Raw genomic sequence first — 18,701 nt, 5'->3', positions numbered from 1 at the left:
CGAGACCGGAGTGCAGGAAGTAATGAGAACTGGTCTGCAGCTCATCCCTAAAGCCGTAATCACAGAATAATTTAGCATTGGAAAAGCTCTCTGAGATCACAGGGTCCAGCCTTTGAGCACCACCATGGCAACTAGACCATAGAACTAAGTGCCATATCCAGTAATTTCTTGAACTCATCCAGGGATGGTGATTCCACCACCTCCGTGGGCAGCCTGTTCCAGAGCTCAACAACCATTTCTATGAAAAAATTCTTCCTGATGCCCCATGGTGCAGCTTGAGGCTGTGTCCTCTTGTCCTGTAGCCAGCTGCCTGGGAAAAGAGACCAACCCCCACCTGGCTACAAGCTCCTGTCAGGCAGTTGTAGAGAGTGATAAGGTCACCCCTGAGCCTTCTGTTCTCCAGGCTGAACAACCCCAGCTCCCTCAGCTGCTCCTCATAGGACCTGTGGTTCAGACCCTTCACCAGTTCTGTTGCTCTTTTCTGGACTCTTTCCAGTACCTCAGTGTCCCTTCTGAAGTGAGGGACCCAGAACTGGACGCAGCACTCAAGGTGTGGCCTCAGCAGTGCCAAGCACAGAACAATCACTGCCCTGGCCCTGCTAGCCGCACAGTTGCTGACACAGGCCAGGATGCCACTGGCCACATGTTAGCCAATGTTCAGCCACTGCCACCCAGCTCCCCCAGGACACTCTGTCCCCAGCCCATAGCTCTGCACAGCATTGTGGCCAAAGTGCAGGACCTGGTACTTGGCTTTGTTGAACCTCATCCCCCTGCCCTCAGCCCACTGATCCAACTCCCTCTGCAGAGCCTTCCTGCCCTCCAAGCATATTAACACTCCCACCCAAACTGGTGCTGTCCATGAACTTACTGAGGGTACCCTCAATCCCCTCATGCAAGTAATCAGTAGTTATGACTTACATGACTTACAATTTGATTACAACAGTCATGATAAAAGGGTTGCTGTGGTTCTTGGGGATTTCTGATGGTGGACAAAGGCCCACTGATCTGAAAAAAAAATGTGATCTGAGAAAATGCATGGTCAAACTGGCCTCTCTCACTTTGACTAAAATAAGACTTCACTGAAAATGAAAACCACATTTTAACTGGATGTTCTACATTTCATCTTCATGTGTGAAACCTGGTAACAGGTGAGGGCCGGTGTGACTTCTGATCTTCTTAGAGCAAAACCAGGTTGACAAGTAAGCCATAGCTTCCTGAATACAGGAAGTAGAACTGGCTCATTTTCAGAAGGTACTTTGCCTTTTGAAATTCTAAATCCTGTTGACTTTCAGTGAGAATTGTCGTCATATTTTCTTAAGCACTTGGGAGTGTTTGTACCATTTTCAGAAGTCAAACTATTACGAGCTTAAAATGATGTGCATTGATATAAGTCCCTAAAACTAAGTTCCTTTACCTCTGCTGAGAATGGATGTAAAGGATCCTAAGGCATCTCAATAGCTATGGAAAAAATAACACAGAAATGTACCATGCTAATAAACTCAAGCATCTAAAATATTTTTTTTCTCCTAGTAGCCCTGTATAAATCTGACCATACTGGCCAGGTCTTCACAAATAAATTATCCTAGAAACCAGAATGTAGGAAGACAGACAATATTAAAAACCCAACCCTCTCTCTTCCAGCTCCCACTCATCATGCTGATCTGTTAGATCCATGTATCATCCTGGCACTGCTCTCCTAGTGATAGCTTATAGAACATTGTGTGGCAGCAGAAAGAACCCCCAGGGAAGCTATTTTCTTTTTATATAGTTATTTTTCAATGTTATAGATTAAGTATTTAATCAAAACAAAAGAACACAGTTTGGAGAAGCACAAGAGAAGGACCTGCATTAAATCTTGATCCATACTCTCAGAGGTCCACAGAACTGAGATGCCTCAAGCTGATGATGAAAAAAGAAGGCAGTGAAGAAATGTTTTCCCAGATTTTACCGTGAACAAAATCTCAAATGTGCCAGGTATTTGCAATTCCCATTTAAGCTACCTGTCCACTCAGCAGTAGTCAAGGACACACCTGGGGTGTACACATTGTGTGAACAACTGAAAGCACCACCTCCCTTGGCCACAGCCGTGTCCAAACAGAGCTTTTCTGATACTCCAGAGTACGTCAGTGACCAGACTGATTGTCTGGCAATCAGTTCATGAAGTTAAAAATATCTTAAGCCATAGTTTCAGATTAAATCATGCTCTTGCCTTGCACTAGCTCTTCAGCTGTTCTGGTAAGATAGCAAACTGGGTCAAAGTATAAATATGCAATAACAAAACATAAATTGTTGATAAAGAGTACTTTACTTTTCAATCCTACAAAACTGTTTTTCTAGTTAACATGATGGCAAAAATAATCTTTATGAGGCAGGTGTGGCTGTAACATGGATCTTGTTTAAATCTGGGAACAAAAAGCTTTTTGGTTATCAGTACAGAAAACAGCAGTGCTTGCCAAGCCCTTAATCTTATGGCAGATCTGTTTCCTATTGCTTAATTTCTCTACATCATGACTTTCTCCAACCTGATTAACCAATGAAGCTGATCTTATCAAGACATCAAGGCAATACTGAAAAAGGTGCCCATGCTGAAAAACCCCATATTTCAGAGCAAACTTGGGAGGAAAAACAAGCATATTAAAACAGACAGCTCTCCAGGGACAAGGAGGAGAAATAAGCTCTGACCCAACTCACCACACAGATGATTAAAATAAAATGGGGTTTCACTGGACTTGTTACTTTAACCCCAGATGGGATTAAAACAATTTAATCAATAGTATATAACTTTTATCACAAAAGAAAAAATATCAGAAAACACAGTTAAAACTTGCAAGCATTGCTCCTCATTTCTATTTCAGAGATCTTGATTTAAAATCTAGTATTTTTAAAAGCACTGGTCACTCCTGGATTACTTAGCAATTTCTGTCCCTTTTTTACCTGTTGTCTTGCACCTTCTTTAACCTCAAGCTTGATTCTTTTTCCTTTATAATTAACCTTTCTTAATTTACTTAAATTTTGACTGTTTATTTTCGTAATTGTGTGCCCAACTGCAGACTCTCAAATTCTTACCTAGAATTTGAATTCTTACCTGTCCTAAACAAGGACAGATTTTTAAGGAGCAAATCATTCAGCAATACAATTCATAGAAGAACCCAACTGCTGCCAACACAACTTTAATCTTAAACTGTGGATAGATTTCACATAGGAGCTCATAACATACCACTAAGCTTGTGATAAATCTAAAAATCCATACGAACCTCACCCATTAACCTGAAAGATGAAAATGTGGGCATGCTGTAAATTCATTTAGAATTTACATTTAGAAGACTACAACATTTTGGCCCAAGTGGCAGCAAAAGAAAGAAACTATGATCCTTTATTGTTTGGTCCCACAAAAACAGAAACTGGGGAGGCAGGAAACCTCACAAGCCACAGATTTGCTGCAAAGCCTCAGTCTCTTTTGGGCAGCTTGGATTAATGCCTTCACTTATCTCTCTGTGAAATAGCAACCCATTACGGCCCAAGGATGCAAAAGCATCACTTTTTAAATTTCAGTTATCCATCCAAGAGTAGGCTACTATAGTTCCTTAATAATGTAGGATCAACAGAGTCATCAACATTTCAAAGCATTAGAGGCTGAGCCTGTCAAAACTGCTCACTTTATCAAGGGTTTTTTTCTTTATACATACAAACAGTGAGCAGAGAGAATCCCTACAGTGGCCAATCCTCCAGATTCTCATTTAAATAAATTCATTAACTTTATCCATAAATTTGACTAGTTAATACCAAGTCATAAAACTGAATGCAAACAAACACAAGACACTGAAAAAATAAAAAAGTTATCAATTATTATCCAGTCATGTTGGATTGGGTCAGGCTTGTGTCTAGATAATATCACTGGATTTATCCAATGCCTCTTCTTGATAAATCTGTCCTGACAACTTCAAGCTAACCAAGTGTTATGGTTTTGGCCTGGCAAAGCCAGAGCCCCCATGAGTACACCTTCTCCCCGGTGTCTGCTGTGAGATGTGACCAGGAATAAGCAAAGCAGGCTCCAGCTTAAACATAAAGAAAAGTTTATTAACTAAACTACACACAAACAATTACTAAACTACACACAAAAGAAAAAAAAGAAAACACGAGGAAAATGAAAACCTCACAAAAAACACTCTCCCCCTCCTCCCCCCTAAATTCCCAATACAATACATCCTCCAAAATCACCAGTTCTGGGTCCAACACCACCCTTTAGATTGCTCAAACTTTCAGCTCCTCAAGAGGAGAGGGAGTCCTTCCATGTGTCGTGGTGGCCTCTTCCGTCCTTGTTCCAGTGCTCTCACCACCGAACAGGGATCAGGACTGCTTCCAGGGTTGTCTTTTTAAGGATGCTTTGTCCAGTTCCAGAAAAGCACAGTATCTCACCTTCTCACCTTTGGGACATCTGTCCCCCCCATATTTTATATACCCCCTGGGGCCGAGGGGTACCCACACTGAATCTTCTTTGGCACTGGGACATTTCTCCCCCTGGACTCAGTCTCTGTATCACACGGAAACATGGCTCTCTCCATGGCTATACGAAAGAGTCCAGCATAAAATGCCACTCCATCTTCTCCATTCTTTCAACATCTCTCACTCTCTCTCTCTCTCTCTCTGGTCCAGACCTCCATCACTCGTTCATTTCCTTCGTCCTCCTCCACTCTTATCACTCATCTAGGAAGGGTTAATGTTCTGTAAGGTTTTCATTGTCCAAAAAGGGTTAAAAACTCCTCCAAGCGGCTGGACTCCTGGCTGCACCCCCCCCCAATCTCCTCAGCCAGGCTGCCTGCTGCCAGCACATGTTTACTGAGTTTCAAGATAACAACACAGGCTGCACTCTCTCTCTGTCTGTCTGTCTCCAAGGGGCGGGGGGGGGGAATGGCTGCCCGATGTCTCTTGGGGCTCCTCCACCCTTCCATCATCCAAGGCCTCCTCACCTCCCATGTCTGTTCAGGCCCAGGCCTACCGCATGGCTGCCCCTCCCCCGTCCAGCAGCAGCGGCTGGACGGGGGAAGGGAGATCCGACCTCTGTCCCTCGAAGTCCCAAGAGAGCATCCCAGGCCCGAAGCTCTGCTTTTAACCCCTGTGTGTTCTCAGAGGCGTGTCCAAAGTCCCACTGGCTACACCAGGTGCCAATATCAAAATCCAAGCACCCATTGGTTTGACCACAACATCCCAGAATTCCCACTTCTTCCTGGTCAAACCACCACACCAAGGTAGAGTTGCAAAGTAACATATAAATAATTTAATAATCCATAAAGAAAGAAGTACTGTTTCAACACTAATAGCAACTAATATTTGAAAAAGACAGTTATTTGAGTGAGAGTACAGATGATTCATGGACAGAGATTAAGCTACTACAAGCCTTGTAATGAGAAATGCTCCTCTTTCTAGACTACTTGATATTTGTAATCGAGAAAGTGTCTTGTTGGCCAGAGAAGACAATCATGTTCTACCTCCTGTAGTTAAAACTACAGCAAACTCTTCCTAATCATCTTTAACTGCTGGTGCTGAAACAGCTTGGCCTTGGCCTGATTGTTTAATCCACTATGAGTAGAGACAGTTTGAAGGCAGATTGAGGTTATCCATGCAGTCAAGCCAGAATATTTACATTAAAGTGACTGCATCTGATGGACATTCACATTCAAGATCTTGGATAGGGATAGGAAACAAATATCAAAGCATTGAAATTGGACTCATATTTATCACTGTCCTCCAAAGTTTCTCAGTATTCTGGAATGGGAGTGGCATTTAATTTAGTCATTACTGCAAACACTCTAATTTTGCCCCTTTTCCTTCTGAGAGCACTAATTTCTGGCTGCTTAGTTGGATGGTACAGGGTAACCAAAATTCTCATTCACTGGAAAATCATTTTGCATGCCATCCTTCCAGATAGTCCAAAACACTCAGTTGGATGAGTTCTTGAATGAATTTCAGGCACATTGATTATTGCTATCATTTATCCTCCAAACTATGTGTGCATTCAGAGACCTCAGGTGAGAAGAAGCCCCACTGTGCCCCACACCAAAACCCTTGCAGTGGGACTTGGTGTCTACACCAAGGAGCATAAAGTCAGAAATCCATGGCAAGTTCAGAAGTGATTTGCCACACAAGCCAACATGCGGCAGAGCCACGACCTAATCTCCACTCTCCAGAGCTACAGTCCCAGCTTCTAACAAACTCCTCATTTCAACAATTCCTTTTGGAATAAACACCATCGAATTCTTGCCATGTTGTAATTTAAATTTCAAATCCTTTACTGTGTTTCATTTTAAATAGTCTCATTTACTTAACTGGACTTGATTTCCAACCCACACTTGAACATACATACAGTTAGCAGCTCTGCTATCTCACTCTAGCACAGTGTAAAGAAAAAGACCCATAGAAAAGTATAGAAAGTTCTGTTTCTCACTCCCTTGTGAGGGAGATATGGTAGTACTTGCAAATAGTATATTATAAAGACGGCTCTCTGTTTCATGACACTGTTCCATTTGTGTCATATGGACGTTCAAAATAGCACAGAAAACTGTGGGTGCATGCAGGCATAATGAGAGCAAACTAAACATGACAGTTTGGGGGTTCATAGAACTTGGTAGAGTTTTTCATATTTTCATGCTGCCCTTTTCCCCATCACTTGTATACCTTTCATATCCTGATCACAAGCAGCACTCAATAGTCCATGGTACAACTCCCATTGACTTACCATGCCAGAAGCCAACTTCCTGAAATACTGTAAGAAAATAATCTCTTACAGTACATCCTCCATAGCCAGAGAAATACTAACAGTCTACAAACTGTTCTAGTGGGAACCAAACAGGAAATCTCCCCTTGTCTCCTTGATTTTTGTAACTTACAGCTTCACTCTGTAATTACAGAGTCATACTTCAAAACAAAACGGTCCTCTGGTTCCATACTCTTTTTCTCATCATCATCAAAAACTATATAATTCTTCAGACTGATGGATTACTATCAGAAGGAGAGGGATTTGATTTAAAAGGGCTACTTGGCAATATTTTTAACACTGGAGTAATGAGCTTTCATAAACTCATATGATAGATTAAAACAACATGTCCACCATTATTTTCTTTACCTTACACTGCACAAGGGTTGTTTTCTCTAGAAGCCATTATAAAGTACAAAAGACTAATCCAACATGATGGCCCTATATTAAGAAACATCTTTAGTCAGTTCTTTTAAGTGGAAATCATTCTCCATTTTACCAGACCATCTACCTGAGCTATCCACACATCATTTTTTCCCCCTTCAGACATAGGATATAGAAAAAGTACACATATAAATAAATAAATAAATATATATATATATATATATATATATATATACACACTTCCCACAAACCAGGAGGAAGAAAACTGGCTTCCATAGCTTCCACAGCATTTTTAATCCAAGATTCTCAGACTACTCCAATTATTAAATATACTCAACTTCAATTTCTACTGTTTGTACCTCATTTTTCAAAAGGGAAAAAAAAAGACAGATTGCTTTCCAAACACGCAGGGTAAGCTACAGGTAGAGTCCAGCAGCACACAGGGCTGGCACTCTCAGCTGCTCTCTCTGAGCTGATTGAACTCTTTCAACACAGAAGCAAAGTATAACGTATCGCCTCTAAAAAGGTATAGTCACACTGGAATACATCATTATGATCAGTTAAATTACTCTTTACATTTGTTAGAGCTTTGTGATTGTTAGCATCTTACCTACAAGGATCATAAGGAACTATTTGATTAATCTAATTTTGATTAATATAATTGCAGTCAAGGTGATCTCTTATCTCATAACTACTGAATACCCTGTACTTTCGAAAACAATAGTGAATTTTGGGGTCGTAATGGGATTTTCTGTGATTTCAAGCAGAAGATCCTACCTTTTCAACATCTAGAAATCCAGCACAGGGGCATGCTTTGACTTGAAGTATCACAACTTACATGTTGGACATTTGTTTTCAGCTTGCTTTTCACATGCCATGCACAGTGCCCTGCAGAACTCTGGAGCTGACCCTGCAAAGCAGCACCTGGATTTAAGATCTTCTTATGAAAAAACAAGCAATCACCATGACTGGAGCAGCAAAAGACTGGCAGATTCACTTGGTGCATGCATAGGCCAACTATCAGCAGGAGAAAAATCTCATTCTCTTGTTTTTCTTGTCACCCCTTTACTAAAATAAGTTTCACAGGCTGGCTGAATGTCTCCCACCGGCTTAGGGACAGAAGGAGCCGGTGTTGGTACTGCTTTTTTTGCCCAAAACCAAACACAAGAACTGGGTATTTTCACGTGTCTGTGGTGCCCAGACTGGTGCCTGTGGCTCTTTTTTGGAATACCTAAAGAAAACAAGTTCATGAAAAGCATCAAGGGCAGTTTTACTCATTCTCTGTCCCATTCCAATAGCAATGGTACACATAAATTTTTTCTCAGAAATTTATTTACCCTGTCCATATAAAAAGCCCTATGTCAGTAATTTATGCAGCCCTGGTGATAGGAATCTTTTCCTACTAATACAATATTCCTCCAGGGGAGTTTAAGCCTACCATTCTTGTGCTATGTGTGCCACACACTTCTCTGAGGCAGCCGTTTTATTTTATTTTACAAACTCTCACAGCTCCGCAGCTGTCTTATCTCTAGATTAAATGTATTAATTCTTCCAGCCTTTCCTCGCTGCCTGTGCTCTCCAGGTCTCTGACCTCCACTCACTCCACACCTCTGTCTGGGGTCTGGAATGCTGCAGGTGTACCAGTGCCAATCACAGCAGCAAAGTTGTTTCTGGTGTTTTGTTCTTGTTCATGTTACCTTGCCCCACTATGATGTTCTCAGCTGCTGCTCAGTTTGTCATTCACCATAACCCCATGTCCTTCCTTGAGAGATTTCCCCTAGCTCTTCATTCATCTACTCATGTCACACAAAATTTATAACCCATCACAGGACTCTGTGCCTGTCCTTGAACTGAATCCCACTTAATTCAAATGAATTCTTCTAATTGTCAGGATTGTTTTAACTGTTAATCCTTTCATCAAAGTGCTTCCAGCCTTTCCTGCTGTTCATGGCCTAGAAATGCAGTACACGTTTTCTACTTCCTCACAAAAATTATTGTTCTCTTGAACTGACAGGCGTCAGACCCACCATGCACTCCTGCATTTCTCTGCATCCTCCCCATTTCACAGAAACTCACAGATAACTACTCTTAGAGCCTCTTCTCATAAGACTTCTCTCATTATGTAACTTAGGAAAAGCAAATATTACTCTAAATAGTATCAAGAAGCTCTCCTGCAGAGAAAACACAAGTTGCCACTTCCTTATTGAAATTGTCTGCTATTCTAACGTGGAAGGAAATTGAGATTGTTGCCATGGTTTAACACATTTGGCTGTATTCACACCTCATCATATTAAAGGTGGTTTCTTTTAAAACTTTTCATCCCACTGTAGTATATGGTAGAGATAATTCATGCTATTTTTGTATATAATATTGCAAAATCCAAGCTATGTCTTTGACCACCCGGCTGGGAGCAGAGTCTTATGTTTATTCAATTAGTTCCCGGACAACATTAAGATAATACCAAGTCTGTTAACGTATCAATGAAACCTTCCCGGGCCATGATTGCTGACTTCCCTGGAATGTCAGGGCCACTCATGAGGGACCTGCACCTGGGAGATTGCATCTACCTCACTCAAGCACCGGCATCACTCTGCTACATGTGAATGCAGACTCTTCCGTAGTGTTCAGACAACCATCTACACACCTGGACTCACTTTTGTACATGTATGGCCCTGCACATGTATGGTCCCAGTTCCACATGTGAAGGGACACAAAGGAACATTCAGATATCTCTGCCTCAGGCAGAATAAACTGTATATAAGCTGGCTGCATGAAGCAGTCGGTGTGAACCAGCAGGGAGACGCTGACACTTTGTCGGTCTGATCCAGGTTCACCCAGCGGCCGACACCTGGGGTTGACGCTGCCTTGGCGGTGGTGGTTTTTCTCGAAATTCTATCTTGTTAACAATCTAATAAATCATTGCTATATTTTCATATAAATTTGGTTTCCGATTTGATCATTTTTAACAGCTGTCACCTCAGAGGAGACATGGCACACCTCCAAGGACCACCAAGGTTTCATAAACCTCCAATACCCTTGACACAGCACCTTTCCTCTGTTGTATTAAGTGAACCTCCCACACCCATTCCCTCAGCAAATTGTACAGCTAATACCAGCGTTATGAAGAAAAACCCAGCATAAACTGACATGGAAACAGTGACTAAAGCACAGCAGAGCCTGTGTGTCCCTGCAGCAGCTGCTGGCAGAGCCCAGCATGGCTGCCCTCACCCTCGAGCAGGGAGGGAGGCGCTCGAAAGGGGCAAAAAACTCTGGCATTAAGCACACTGCAGGACCCAAGGACAGGAAATCTTGGAGCACTCACTAGCTCCCGGCCAGCCTGGAGAGAATTTCTTAGCTCCATCTGGTGGGCAGGCAAGCTGCTCCTGGCTCACAGACAGCCATTCCCCTTATAATTGTCGGTGGTTTTTATGAGAAGAGATTAAGGAAGACCATCTTCATTAACAGCAATTCTTGCTTCTCCTGGGAAGAATTCCATTTATAAAGATTAAAACACATCACTGCTGGCTGGAGTAATTTCCTATGGATCTCTTTCTATTCATATTTCATATACAGACCTGTGTTTACTTTCACAGGTCCCAGACAATTGGAAACTACAGTCCCAAAGAACAGTCACTTCTCCTGAGACCCTGAGTACCCCAGTGACAGCAATCACAAAGCAATTCCTGAACAGCTCCTAGGCAGAAGTGGAGCAAACACAACACCTGCATGAGAACTGTCTGCTCTTACTGCTGAGCACAACCACAGCAATCACTGGGTTCACTCCCTGCATTCATTACCCAGGGATATGGTTCTGCTTGGAAGAATGGAAGGAGTTATAAATTGCCCTCCCACTGTGCATGTTTCCTCAATAAAGAACTTACCTAGCTCTTCCCCAGCAAGATGGATGAGAAGTAAATGAACTACAATAGGAGCTCATGACAAAGAATTCAGCAACTCCTTGAATTTGTCTTTGCCTACACCTTTCAAAAAAATACAGCATTTACATAGGAAAAAGGCCCAGTGAAAAGCAGGAGGTTATAATACATGGCTGCATTTAAATTCATGATGGATTTTGTTTGTTCATCCCAGTGATAGGCTTTGGAATAATTCTTCATCCTGTATTGTCAGATTTTTTTTACACATGAGAAACAGCACAGGTCTAGTAATTGAACTAAGCAAGACAGCCCCAGCCATTTCATCTATGCACCCCAGCTAACAACAGAAGCAAAAAGAAAATATTTAGTTAAGTATCTTTGTCTGCAAGCTGGATGCAAACCAACAGCATTAATAACCCTCTTTAAGACAGACACATGGACCAAAGCCTAAGATCACATCTCTGTAATTGTGATTACAGTAGGTTTCTAGTCACTGAAATATGTGTCCTAGTTTAACAAGATCCCTGCTGTCACTACTTTTTTACTGAAGTTATAGCAATAAGTAGTTCTGCATTCTCAATTTCTGGTTAAAAAAAAACCAACAACAATCCTAACAGTATTGCTATGGCCTTTCTGACATCATAGTTCCCTTCTGTCCTTATCCTTTTCATTACATTTGAGTTAATTACAAGACAAAAATATTTATCCAACTCACAAGCATCCACTTTCAATAGTAACTGTATTTGATTACATTTAATAATATCAACTTATTTCATTTAGAGCTGAGTAAAAATAGTATGAAGCAAATCTACTCCTCATTAAGCTACCTGTAGTAGTTATCATGACCAAAATGCAATTTTTCAATTCCTGAAGATGTAGACTTAGCTCATCTTAGGCTTGTCATAGCAAATTATTTTACAAAGGGAGGTACACATACTGTCCTTATTGTCCAGGTAATGGGGTAGCAGAGGCACAAAGAGATGCAGTACTTCACCTCTGAAGATGAAAATAGGAACACAGCCCTTCTGATGGACTCTGATGCTGTACCATACCCCACATAGATCACATGGTGAATATCGATCCATCGTGTACTCTATTGCTAAAGCTCCTTGCTATGTGAAAGCTCAGTTTGCAAAGGTTTCTACTGGCAGCTCTGAAAAAAAGAAGAGATTCTGTTTAAATTAATCTCCAGTTTCTGCTTGAGCTCACATGGTGGACACCCTCCTGGAAAAACAGGGCTGTGCCTCTCACTTGCTCATTAAATGACACCCAGCTGTTTATTTTCCAAGGTATCTGTGTTTCGCAGAGGACACAAACTGCCTAACTATGCAGATATGAACTCATATGTGAACAGCAGTGATAAGTAAAATTTCATAATTTGACTTGTCTAACTTAATTGAGTGTACCTCAGACAGTAATAACACTAAAGACAAAAAAGGAATTTCACAGCCTCTGTTCCCTTTTTCATAAAAAGCTCAGCTCTGACTATAATACACCAGGGCAATATTTGAATGCTACAGTGCACAGATGCAGTCACACAGAAAATTAGAACTCTCCAAAAAAAAAAAAAAAAGAAGAAGCTGTAGTACATAGCTGCATCAGTACCAGCTCAAGAGTGGAAAAGTACTTCATCTGCTTAGCCCCTTTTACTCTGTTGGTGACGTCAGCCAGACACTAATGAAAGCCCAATTAGCATATCACCTTGTGTGTTTGAATGTACAATTGGAGCAGCTGACGATTCTCTTCTGAGATTCTAAATAACCACCAAAGCTGAGCCAGAGCTGCTGCTTGGTAGGGAAGATTTAGCTTCAAAACATACCCAATTCCCTGTGCAACACAAAAAAATGTGCCAGTTTCAGAAAAAACACCAATCCAGAGCAGACATATTTCTCTGAGGAAAGCAACACAATGCAGCTCCAATTTTAAACAGCATTCATTTGGTCCTCATTATAGAATACAGGCTGTAATTCCTAAATGAGTTTGAAAACTGCATTGACTATTTGCTCCCAGAAACCGGGGTACAGACCTTGGTGAACTTTAGGAAAGCAGCACCCCTGTCAATGCCCTGGCTGTTTTCCAGATGACAGTGACTGAACAGCAAACAGCCATGGAACAGAATGTGCATCCTTCTGCTCTAAAACGTGCTGCAATCAGCCAACATAGAAAAGAAAGGGAATTTGCAGACCATTCAAATTCAGACGTTGACTGGACTTGCACGGTAAGAAAGGTTGTATATTTTCAGGGCTCTGACTCCCTTTGGTCCCTATTTAGCCACCTGTGTCCAAGGGAGAACAAAAATGGATGTCTCTCATCCCATCCTCCTTACCTGAACACCTGCACCAGCTGTTTGTTCCATAAGCACAGTTGTGAGGGCTGCCATCCAGGGAGCCACAAGTCATTCTCAGCACAGCAATGCACCAAGTGGCACAGGATTTCAAATTACCAAAATGAATTGCAGGGGTGGAGAGGAGACATGAGGTCAAAGAGAAACCTATTGAACGCTGAATGTTGACAGAAAGGAGTGTAAAAATGAAAGGCCTAAGTCTGTAGCAAAAATTTGCCTCTTAAACTTCATGTACAGGGACTGAAAGCAGGACCAGAGGCTCCTGCCCTGACCTTAGATAAATCCTAAAGGTGCCACTGTTTTGCAGCATTTGAGGGCTAGAAACTGAAAACTGTCTCTGTCAATCCAACAGCAATGAGAGGGAAGTTCTCTGAGCAAGAACTTCAACCCTGACCTAGACAAACAGCATCTAAAAGAGGCAGGAATTCAAGCCCAGCATGACTTCCTTGGAGTCTCTGTTGAAATGACAAGATTACTTACAAGGTTCAACTGGATTGGTAAAGTGCTAATGTTGATCATTCTGCCTAAATGGACAGAAATTAAACCCCAAGCACAACAAAATACACCAAGAGCACCCCCTCAATTCCCATACACACCAAAGGGCTTCTGCTCACTCCCTACTCCCTTTAAATACCAGGTCTTCCTGTCTGACCATGGCAGTCAGACGACACAAAACAGTCTGTTACCATCAGAGAATGCCTCACAAGCAGACAGTACCACAACAAATTTAAAAGGGCTCTGTTAGATGAGAAAATGTCCTTGAGTGATTTTCAGCCTCAAATCATCCTCTTACTCATAGCTGATCACATCAACATGAGCCAGGTTTTGCACAAAAAAGGCAAAATGCTAACAAATCAAATAGCTAAATAATACTGCATTTAAGTCTTTATTAAACATGGCTACAGTGCATACAGATGCAATTAAAACTTGAGTTTTGATTTGGCAAGTATCGTCCTTGTTTTCACTGTTGTTTTTCCTCAGTGCTTCATCAAATTCAAGAGACATCCTTCAGTTTAGCCCCCACCCTTAGGATTATCAAATGTTTTATAGCTCTGCAAACCTTGGAACAGCCAAACACTGAAGTTGTAGATGAAAAGAAATTATCTTCAAGGTGCTTTCTCTCAGCACTATCCTTATTTTCTTGCCTGGGGTGGGAAGACATACCAGAGAGCCAGGTGAAAGAGCAGGGCCCCATTCCAGAGTGCAGAATAACAGACTCAGTATCACAGCTCCTTCCAAGAGGTGATCAGTCTTCTAGATGATCTATAGGAAAAGGAGGCAGTATTGAAAAGCTTTAACACTAGAGTGAGCTACTTCTTGCCAAATTATATATTTCACCTTATCATTTCTCATGAGAGATACTATTTTGCTAATTATGTCTAATGATTTTTTAATGGTAGAAATTTTCCAAAAGATTTTACACTCATTCTCACAGCACTACAAAGAAACTGTCATGTAACAAATAAAGAGAACACAACCAGGTTGTGATTAAAAAATCCATACTTTAACAGAAATACGCTTTATTTTCTGTTCTGAAAAAAACCCCAAATTATTGTTTTGTCTGAAAACTTCCTTTCATTAAATCATAAATTAAAGTGGACCAGAAATATGAGTTGAGCTAGCCCCATTTAGCATTCAATAAACTCAGTAAACAGCAGAAATTAGGAAAAGGAACACCACATGCATAAAAAACAGAAAGTAAAATTGACATGGTATTTATTTAAATACTTGGAATAGCATCTGAGATGAGCATTTTTAAACAATCTCTCTGTTATAAACGGTGTTCAGTTTATGTTGGGAATTGTTGTTTTGGGGTGAGTTGATGGGTGTCTGTTGTGGGTCCTGGGGAGGGAAGGTCCAGGGTTTGGTGGGGGCAATAGTCAAAGGCGGGCGGGAGGTGATAGGACAGGAGACTTGACCAATCATTTGACGCCCTGAGAAAATTATTGGTCCGGAATGAATATTGATAAGGACCAAGGAGAACACCAGAAAACAGTAAATCAACGCGCAGATCCAAAACCCACCAATCCTGGACCTGAGAGGGGTTAAAAAATGAGGGTTTTGGTTGGGTTTGGGGTTCTTCTCCTTCTGAGGGACCTACTTTTTGGGGGAGAACCCAGCATGTTTGGGACACGTTATCTTTGGGTTGTTGCGTGGGAGTTTGTGCTTATCTCAAACCCCCTGTCCTCTGTAGTTTGTGAAATAAACAGGGCCAGGAGACTTCTTCTCCTTTTTAATGCCTTTATTAAAAGTGATCAGCTCACGATTGGGCAGCTCGGCAGGGCTGTAGTCCCCGTCCTGTGTCCCAGGACGACTCAGAGGAGGAGGATATTCGCAGCTTTGTCCACTAGGGGCAGGGCTGGGGATCAGATCCCCGTGCGCGCATTTAGAACATGGTGATCCCTTCCAGTTGCTTTTGCTGGCTGTCTTAGCAGGCCCTCATCTCCGGGGACAACTCCCGTGGTCAGGGCAAGAGGCTCCGAAGGTGTTCCTCATCTCTGCAGGCTCAGCACTCGGCTCCTCATGTCCAGACGTCACTCCAGTCTCTCAACTCTTATTTGGCTCGTTGTTTTTGGGGTTTTCTCCGTGAGTTTGGAGTCGGGGGTCCCACAAAGCATTCTGGTCCTGGAAGTCACTTTGCATAACCCCCCCTCCAGGTCTCTTCTCCTCACTGTTCGGGAAGGTCCCCACCCGTTACAGTCTCAGGAGAAGGGCCATTAACTCGCCCCAGCCAGGGCTTTTACTAATACAAAAACAACCATTAACGACAACGACCCGTAATTAGCATAACACAGCCAGCAGCCCAGCAGTAGTGGTAACTTTTTTTCTCACAGAAAAAAATCAACTGAATTTTTGTTTATAACAGTTTGAGAAGGAAAAAGATTCTTGTTTATTAAAACAAAATCTGGCCTCGTTTGAATTCATAACAATTCTATGAACTAGAATACAAGAATCTTTCTTTTTGGTAAGTTGGCAAATCAGTTCTGACAAACAGATATTTGAACAGTGCAGCAATCCCAATCAGATCTGATCTTTGGAAAAGTTTTCTTCCCAACCTCAAAATCCCCCAGAAACACCTAGATAAGATCAAAAACAACAGCAGCAACACAACCGAGACAAACACCACAAGATCTTTGACCCAGAGTGATGTAAGAGATTTAAAGGTGGTCTTCTCCATTTTCAGGCCATTAACACCTGCACGGGGTGGGAGTGAACTGTTACCACATCCAAAGGCACGGGTTTGCATTCCTTATGCATCAGCAGCTCCCACTAAACTTCCAGAATGTCCCCAATATGCAAAAACACACAGCCAGCTACACTCTCCCTTATTCCAGAGGAAACAGAACTCAAATGCAGTACAGTCAGCAGTTTCATCCAAGTAAAATGAAAGGAGAACTGAGCTTTCTCTTTCAGAACTGAAAACGTGATTTGCAAACTGTAAGGGAGAGTTCCGGCTTCCCCTTCTTGGGGGCTGGATAATGCATCTGAATTATCGGGAGAGTATCTGGGAATCTAGAAGTATCCACTTCTCAAAGACTGCTACTTGAAATTATTCATCTGAACCAATGTAACTCCACAATTGATTCTTTCTTTGCTTCCAGTGGTTGTCCTTATCGACTTACAGTGTACATTTCTAAAAATCATAGGTTTGTTTGCTTCCAGAAAAAACACTTATTTTAGATAATCTTGCCTCCACAAAGTTATTTTTCAATTTTCTTCAGTCACTGTTGTGCTTTCAGGAATGTCTGATTACCCATAAAATGCCTTCTGACAGCTCAGATTCATTACTAAATTACCACATTTAAATTTTTCATGTGCACAGGGCAATTATTTTTATGAATAACTGTCAGCAATGTTTCACTAAATCTGAATCAATTTTTAAAGGATTCTAATTGCTACTTAGATGCCCCTCTAACTCTCGTTTTATAGGCTTTTGAAAGATTTTCATGTCTTTTGGTCAAATATATTCCCTCTTACAATTTATATTGTTGAAAATTATTTACATCAGAAACAAAGAAATATGAAGCTGGTGGTGCTACATAAGCAGATGGACTGCACAGTAGAAAAGATTCACAGCCAAAGTCTTGAGAATCAATAATTATCTGTAACCCTCACTTAGAGCTCCTTCATTAAGTTACATTATTCATTTGGGTTTTGGCAGGAGAAATTAATGAATTCCAGCTTGATACACACCTTAAAGAATTATAAATTTTTCAAGTAGCTGAACCAAACTAAGCCTTTAATAAGTCCAGGGAGAGAAAAAATGGAGTTACACAAGGACTGTTTTTTTCCCATTGAAATTTTTAAAAGCAGATACAAATATGTATTCAGAAAGGGCAGGTGAGTTTTAAATTATGCCACTAAGATAGGCTGGAGTTGTGACTTGTGTCCCAGTGGAGCATCATCAGGAAACTTCATTAGCACTATCCATTTTTTATGCCAAGGTGGCTAATGAAAGTGATAAACAAGATCAGAAATAAACTAATGATTGATGTACTCCCTCAACAAACTCCAGCTAGATGTTCCTCTTTCAAGTGCCACATTTTGTGCATGTTCTTCATCCAACTGCTTGCCCACTTTGGAGATTTTTCTATTTTTCTTTTCATTTTCACTGTTCACTATCAGTTTGTAGAGAGGCAGGAAATGAAATATTCCTTTGAAAACCAGATGGATTAATGCGTCTTTAATTATTTTGTCTAGAAAGTCAAAGACCAGGATAACAGGAAAGAAACAGAAAAGGATGTCTACCATGTCTTCTTGTGCACAAGGAATGAAGGTTTTACCACTGAGGTCTGAGGGAGACATTTGGAGAAGGTCCCATCAAAACAGTGATGTTGAAAAATAGCCTATAAAAATGGCTTGCATTTCTTAAATTATATGTGAAACAAACAAACACCTCATTAAAATCTAAGACTCTTTGATTACTTTACTGGTTTTCTTGCTGGCCAACTGCAGAAATGCGGGCAATCCAGTGAACTTCATCTCAGCCCCCTTTTTCAGTGGAGAGGGGAGAGTGGAAAACATATGGCAAGCTCACTTCTGTAAAGATTTTGAAATTTTTCAATGAATGCTGCAAGCCATTTTAAGCAATATTCATCTTCTGCACCAGCAAACCTATTTCACTGTGATCTTCAACAAAGGCCAAAGCCTGAGGGATGGTTGCCAGCAGCAAGTTACGCTTCAATATCCAACCTTGCATAGGTTCCAAAATGGATTGTCATCTGCATCTAAACTCTAATTAGCAGCTCTCAAAGCTGTGTTTGATAACTTTATTCCAACAGTCAATATCAGCCCTGAGTACATGCCCATATTACGGTCCAAAATACACAGCTATGGATGAAGAATT

Source organism: Ammospiza caudacuta, chromosome 3, assembly GCF_027887145.1.
Source record: "Ammospiza caudacuta isolate bAmmCau1 chromosome 3, bAmmCau1.pri, whole genome shotgun sequence".
NCBI classification, from domain to species: Eukaryota; Metazoa; Chordata; class Aves; order Passeriformes; family Passerellidae; genus Ammospiza; species Ammospiza caudacuta.
The sequence above is the reverse complement of the archived record's forward strand: the minus strand, read 5'-3'. Positions refer to the sequence as shown.